At 46.7% G+C, this 5,686-nt stretch overlaps 1 protein-coding gene across 1 annotated transcript in view; it reads right to left on the bottom strand.

Annotated features, from left to right (window-relative positions):
- Positions 1–5,363, bottom strand: part of LOC107123444 (ATP-sensitive inward rectifier potassium channel 12) — a 78,867-nt gene extending 73,504 nt beyond the window's left edge. The window contains exon 1 of the mRNA XM_015426693.1: positions 5,178–5,363. The gene's annotated coding sequence lies outside the window, so the exon portion shown is untranslated. The remainder of the gene's footprint in view (positions 1–5,177) is intronic.
- Between the last annotated feature and the right edge of the window lie 323 nt (positions 5,364–5,686).

Genomic DNA, 5,686 nt, shown 5'->3' with positions numbered 1-5,686 from the left:
AACTCCTCAGGCCTGTTCAGGCTGGGGAAACTGCGTGCTGCGGCCCCGATCTGAATAGTGCCCCCCCACACACACACCTGGGAATTAAGTTCTTTGCATGGAACTCCCAGAGCACGTATGGTAGACGGGACTCGGGGGGGGGGGACGGGGGACACATGACAATGGACCAGTTGTTCCTTTTTAGTGTCCATTTGATCAGGAGCTGTGACCAGTCTTGGCTGCCTGAAGAGCATACCTGTATATACCGTGTTTTCTAATGATATCTGGCACATACATCATGTTTTCTAAAGATATAGAATCATATTATCACACAGCTGGAAGGGACCTCCAGGGTCATCTAGTCCAACCCTCTGCACAATGCAGGGAATTCACAAATACCTCCCTTCACACACACCCAGAGACCCCTGCTCTACACCCAGAAGAAGGCAAAAAACAACAACCCCAAAACCTTCCAGGATCCCTGGCCAAACTGACTGGAGAACAATTACTTTCATACCCCAAAGTGGCGACCAGCATTTCCCTGGGCATGTAAGAAAGGGCCATGAGAACTAAGCACTGAGGCAACCCTTCCTGCCCTCCCTCTCATGATCTGCCTAAGTTCACAGGACCAGCATTGCTGTCAGATGGCCATCTAGCTTCTGTTTGAAAACCTCCAAAGAAGGAGAGCCCCCCCCCCCAAGGAAGCCTGTTCTACTGAGGAACAGCTCTGTCAGAAAGTTCTTCCTAATGTTTAGCCAAAAACTCTTCTGATGGTTCTGGTCCAACCTTCTGGGGCAACAGAAAACAACTCCGCACCATCCTCTAAATGAATGCTCCCTGTAAGTTGTGGAATCTTGTGAGCAAAAATTCTACTTTGTGAGCTACTGGCATTCAAGTTGTGAGTGAGCGATTTGGCTACTGCATAAATGAGTTTGCTCTGGAACCAACCTTCCTGAGCTAAGAAAAAAATGTGTGAGCCAGAGGCTAAGAAACTGTGAGCAAGCTCACACTAAGCTTAGAGGGAACACTGCCAGCCCTTCAAGTACTAGAAGATGGTTATCATATCACCAAGCTCTTTGAACCTTTCCTCGTAGGACTTGGTCTCCAGACCCCGCACCATCTCCGTTGCCCTCCTCTGGACACGTACCAGCTTGTCTATATCCGTCTTAAATTGTGGTGCTCATAACTGAACCCAATACTCTAGGTGAAGTCTAACCAGAGCAGAGGAAAGCGGACTAAAGATATCTGTTTCAGAAACTTCGATACAATTCATTACTCTGTGACAGACTGCTGGTACGACCCTTGGCCACGTTCTCTGCATCTCCTTTTTTTGCTTCGCCACCCATAAAATAGTTATCTATCTATTAGGGTCACCAACCTCCAGATGGGGCCCGGAGATCTCCTGCTTTTACAAGTGATCTCCAGGCAACAGAGATCAGTTCCCCTTTAGAACATGGCTGCTTTGGCGGGTGGACATTAGGGCATTGTACCATGCTGAGGCCCCTCCCCTCCCCAAGCCCCACTAGCTCCAGGCTCCACCCCTGTCTGTCTGTCTGTCTGTCTGTCTGTCTATCATTCATATATCTAGCTTTATATCTACCCAGGGGTCATTTCCTGCAGGAGCGCACAGTAGCGGAGCTCCGGCAGTAAAGAGCCCAGGGGGCGGGCACATGCAACAAGCCCCACCCCCTGCTCCCAGCAGCCCTCAATCAGAGCAAGAAGCAGCCAGGTAAGTTGCAGAGCCCCCCCCCCGGCCCCCCGGCCCAAAACAGTCCAGTGGCACCTTTAAGACCAAGTTTTATTCAGATACAAGCTCTCCCTCCTCTGTGAGGACAGATCTGCATGTTCTCCCCCCCCCCAATAGCTAGCAATCCAAAACAGTCCAGTGGAGCCTGAGCGGTTGGTGTTGCCTTCTGACACACTTCTGGTGATGTCAGGGGGAGTGGCATATGCAAATGAGTTATGCTAATGAGTTATGCTAATGAGCTCCTGCACCTCTTTTTCTACGAAATGACCCCTGTATCTACCTACCTACCTACCTACCTACCTACCTAGGAAGGATAATTGACTTACAACTTTTTGGGTAGTGAGATGGCTATAGTGATTCCAGGGCAGGATGCTCTCAAAAAAGAGCACGGTTTAGCACATGGGGCCTTGCGCAGAGAAGATATTGGGTTTAAATCCAGTGAAGATTAATGAGTGACCCTGGGCCAGTCCATCTCTCAGCCTCACCTTGCTCACAAGGTTGAGGTGAGGATAAAATAGGATTCCCCATGCATGTTCAGCACCTCAAAGAAAGGGCACGATACAGACGTAATTAATAATAATTAAGCGGGGCTACTGCAATTTCCTCGGGAGAGAAAAGCATTAAGCACAGGCTTCCAGATTGCTGAATCAGGTGCCACCGGGAACCTATTTTTGTGCAATCTGACACACTGTACTTTCCTTGCCAGGAATTATTACCATGTGATGCCTTTGGATCCATTTGGATCTGTTAAAACATCACTCCATTTGTCTGCACCCAGATCCCCCATCTGAGGAGGCCATGTCTCCCCACCACCACCACCACAATGATTTTCTGGCAAAACAGAGTTAATAAGAACCTCCAGTGCAAATATTTAAAGCGTCAGAGCTCGATACTAGTAAGTAAATAAGCTCTTGCATTTCTAAGAACCAGTCACAAAAATAGATTCTTGCACCTCTTACAAAGCAGGTGGCTTGAAACTCAGAGGAGGCTGGGTTTCTGAAAAGAAAAAAGAAAACAGCACAACTTTACAACTTTTGCAGGATCACACTCTTGCGGTTCTGAAATTAACGCTCTAGGTGTTACTCTGCATTTTCTGTCTGGTACATTTCAGTCACTTCTAAATACTCGAGTGAAGGCACTTTCTAAATATGTGCCTTGCCAATTTTTTAGTATTTCCAGTTTCTGCAGGGAGATGTTACTATTCCTGTGTCCCAGTGTCATTCGAGGTGCACCATTTCTTTGGCCTATTAAACTCATTAGAAGCAGAGAGAAATGCATTGCAGGTTTCAGGGCTGTCTCGGAATATAAAGGGGGGCGTTCCATCTCATGAATTGTGTGTTGCAACAACAGACACAAATATCCGTGATGAAAATGGCTAATTAGTGAGAGTCATTGTGATAAAATGCTGGACTGGGGTGGGCGGGGTGGGACCGGGGTTCAAATCCCTACTCAACCTTGAAACGCAGAGTGACCCACTGGCCGTTCTCTATTTCTAAGTCTAACTTATTTCACCGTGATATTGTTGAAGAAAGTGGGGAATGCATATGCTGCCGTGAACTCCTGGGAAGGAGGGGCATGATAGAAATGAAGTAAAAAACTATAAATAGGCTATTCAAAACACATGTTTTTAAAATTCTGGGTGGTTGACTCTCAAACACATAGAAAGTTCTTGGGCTGCTGTTTCACCAAAATCCTAGAGGATGGGTTTGGGCTACTCAGTAAATTCTCAAAGCCTGTTGGATTCTTTGACAAAACTAGGGAAGTAAGAGAGCCAGTCAGCGTCACGTTGAGAGGTTCAGATAAGGATTTGGGAGACCCAAATATCCATTCAACCCGCAGAAGCTCACTGGGTGACCTTGGTTCAGCCATTCTTTCTCGGCCTAGCCTACCTCACAGGGCTGTTGTGAGGATAAAATGGAGGAAAGGAAATCCTTGTGGTCTCCCTTGAATTTCTTGGAGAAAGTCTGATTTTTAAAAAAAAAGTTCTGGAAAAGATGCATGCTGTCAAAAAGCCCACTGGCTCCAAGAGACTACGCTGTTAAATACTTCTTTTGTTATTCTGGAACCCACTGGACTGCATCAGCAAACCAATAGCTTAGCTGCATCTGAAGAAGTGTGTGTGCGCACGGCTTATGCCCAGAATTAAACTTTGTTCGTCTCAAAGGTGCCACTGGACTCAAACTTTGTTCTGCTGCTTCAGACCAGCACAGCAACCCCCACCTGAGTCTAAATGGACGTTGTGAGAGAAATTTACTTCCTACAAGATTGTGTGCACTCAATCATGCATGAACATACAGACACACACACACATACACACAGAGTCCTTCGACAAAGTTTCAAAACTAATATACTGAGATCGAGGTCATAGGGTTCCCAGGATACATACAAAACGCAGGAGATGCCAAAACTGACTTTAAAAACATTAGAAACCAGCCGTTATAATGACATAAAATTCAACACACTATGACCTGAGAAATCATTTTTATGGGAAGAGGCCTGAATCAGGAAGGTATATGTGAAACTTCTAACTCTTTAGCCTGGTAGCCATTTCCCCCTGTTGGATCTTGCCTAATTCTACCCCCGTCACCAACAAACTCTTCTAGAACTTGAACTCTGCACTGGACCACAGAGAGATTATGTGAAGCTCAGCAGGTCCCTCACGGTGCTCAGAAAGGGGATCTTTTCTACATGGTTATCGCCTTTGGGATCTGCCCTCAGAGTGGCACAAAAAACACCAACCATCCACTGACTGTTTCAGGTGGATTACCTAGCATCCACTGGTTGCTGGGATTCTTGCAGAGAATCCCCCGGTTGGGGAGGGGCCATGGCTAGTGATCGAGCATCTGCGTGGCATGCAGAAGGTCCCACATTCAATCCCTGGCATCTCCAGTTGCAAGGATCAAGTAGGAGGCGATGCAAAAGACCCAAGACTTTGGAGAGCCACTGCCAGTCTGAGTAGAAAATAGTGACCTTGATGGACCAAGGGTCTGATTCAGTATAAGGCAGACTGCTATAAGGTGGACTGATTCAGCAAAATCTTCCTCCCATTCTTAAGCATATTAACCATCATCTAAAACCGATTAGTTTCTGCTCCAACTGTTAAGAGATCTGGAGTATGACCTCTGGCTATCAATTCACCAAACAAGTCAGTAGGCCTCATGGATTCCTGGCAGGGGAGACACCTTGATCACAGGGGGAAAAAACAATTAAACTAAAGATGACTTGTCGCCAGCCCAACTCTGTGCTTAGATCACCTCTGAGAATTCTTCCAGTGTCTGGAATCCAGCTCTGCAAATTCTCAGCTTTTATGTCAGAGCTGTAGAAACTGGCATGACCGAATCACTGGGAGAGAGCGCTTTTCTTTCCTTCTGTAGACTTGTCAGTAAGTCCCCAGACAGATCTCTGTGCATGTCTAGTGTTCCGACTGGCTTTCATTAGATCCATCACTTACCTCTCACTGCATGGATCCTACCAAATCCCAAATTCTTCCCGTAAGTCCCAAGGAAGTCGGGATCCATAGGTCTTCCTGAGCTTCCCACAAAACTTTTTCCGTGTTGCCTTTTAGGTAGAGAATCCGCCACTCCATGGCAATAATTGTAGAGATCTTCGGAGGCAAGTAAAAAAAATAAAATCCAAGCTTTCCTCCCCTTTCCCTTGGCAAAAAAAAAAAAATGTTTTTAAAAAGTATTCATATTCTTAAAAAAAAAATCCCAATATTCAAGAGCATCCAAATGCCCAGGAATTGAATGTCAAACTCTCTGCTACCCTGACGGAGCTGTTGGACTCAAGAGGGGTTGGGGAGATGCCCACGGATCCATCTTCCGCAGAGGTCTTCTGAATTCCACTTTGATCCTGGCTGGAGACCCGGGATGCCTTGTGCTGCTCCGGCGTGTGTAGCAGGAAGGCGCTGGCCTCACTGTGGAGTTGTGGTCACTTTCTGGTTCACCCTGCTGCTGCTGC

The sequence above is a fragment of the Gekko japonicus genome, unplaced genomic scaffold (assembly GCF_001447785.1).
Source record: "Gekko japonicus isolate JY-2015 unplaced genomic scaffold, Gekko_japonicus_V1.1 scaffold2618, whole genome shotgun sequence".
NCBI lineage: Eukaryota > Metazoa > Chordata > Lepidosauria > Squamata > Gekkonidae > Gekko > Gekko japonicus.
The sequence above is the reverse complement of the archived record's forward strand: the minus strand, read 5'-3'. Positions and strand labels throughout refer to the sequence as shown.